Source organism: Entamoeba histolytica, genomic scaffold (assembly GCF_000208925.1).
Source record: "Entamoeba histolytica HM-1:IMSS scf_1104750517373 genomic scaffold, whole genome shotgun sequence".
In the NCBI taxonomy this organism is placed as follows: Eukaryota; Evosea; order Mastigamoebida; family Endamoebidae; genus Entamoeba; species Entamoeba histolytica.
The window spans coordinates 1-1,195 of NW_001916129.1; the positions used below are offsets into that span (position 1 = coordinate 1).

At 22.0% G+C, this 1,195-nt stretch overlaps 1 non-coding gene across 1 annotated transcript, besides 1 other annotated feature; it reads right to left on the reverse strand.

Moving 5' to 3' along the window:
- Window positions 1-34: 34 nt before the first annotated feature.
- EHI_071900 lies at window positions 35-107 on the reverse strand. The gene has a single exon. It is a non-coding gene; the product is annotated as a tRNA-Thr (tRNA).
- Window positions 108-687: 580 nt separating this feature from the next.
- Window positions 688-1,195: a repeat region.

Sequence of the window (1,195 nt, forward strand, 5' to 3'; positions counted from 1 at the left end):
CATATATATCTAGAGAGGCATGATAAAAAGAGCAAGGCCTCTGCGGGAATCGAACCCACGACCTTTCCCTTACTAGGGGAACGCACTGCCATCTATGCTAAGAGGCCTTACAAGGATATATAAAGGATATAAAAGTAGTATAAGGGATATAGACATAGAATATAAAGGTGTCTATAATAATATAATAATATAATAATATAATAATATAATAATATAATAATATAATAAAGAAGTGAAGTAGTCATATAATAATAGTGAAGTAGTCTTATAATAATATATAGTGAAGAATTAAATCTGTCTTTTTAGTTTTAATTTTAATTTATTTCTTCATTTAATTATTAAATTATTTCTGAAAATTTAAGTCAAATACAAAATTCATATCTTTTTATTTCAAATTCACATAATATAAGAAGAAATGAAACAATAAATAATACAAATATATATGGATAATTATAAAATGTGAAAAATGTTGAATTGATATTAAATGAATTTGGTATATTTTAATTCTGTTATTTTATTCATTTCTAGTATATTCATTTCATAACATTCATACATTAATACCATCTAATATTTAGAGTATAAAATATTAAATATTTCACGAATGTGACAATAATTAATGAATTTATTTCAATTGAAATATAATTTCTGCTCATTATGTAGTTATTTTCACTCAACACTCACTTTCATTAATATTGTTATTTAATTCATTATTATTATAATCAATAAATTATACATCTTCTTGTTCTTTCATTTCTTCTTCTTTAAATAATCTCGTTACTTCTCTTCTTCTATTTCTTCTTTCTTATTCATTTTGGTTATTATTTCTTTTAATTCATTATCTTTCCATTGATGTTTTATTATTTCTTCTTCCATTATTCTATTGATTTCTCTTTTAATTTCATTATTATTTTAAATGCACTCTTTATTACTTCTTTATATTCATTAATACCATTTACTTTAATTCTAAATTCATGTATTAATCTTTTTATTAACTCTTATTATTGTTGACATTTTATGTTTTCTTTCAAATAATTTCAAAACAAAACATTTATAAAGTGTTAAAATTTCTTCTTCTCTGTCTGTTTGTTTCAATTGTTTTTTGCTTGTCTAATTCAAATGTGGTGTTCCTCTTATGCTGAATATCCATTTCTTCAATGGATTTCTGCGTTAACTTTCTTTTTTTTTGGAAGATCAT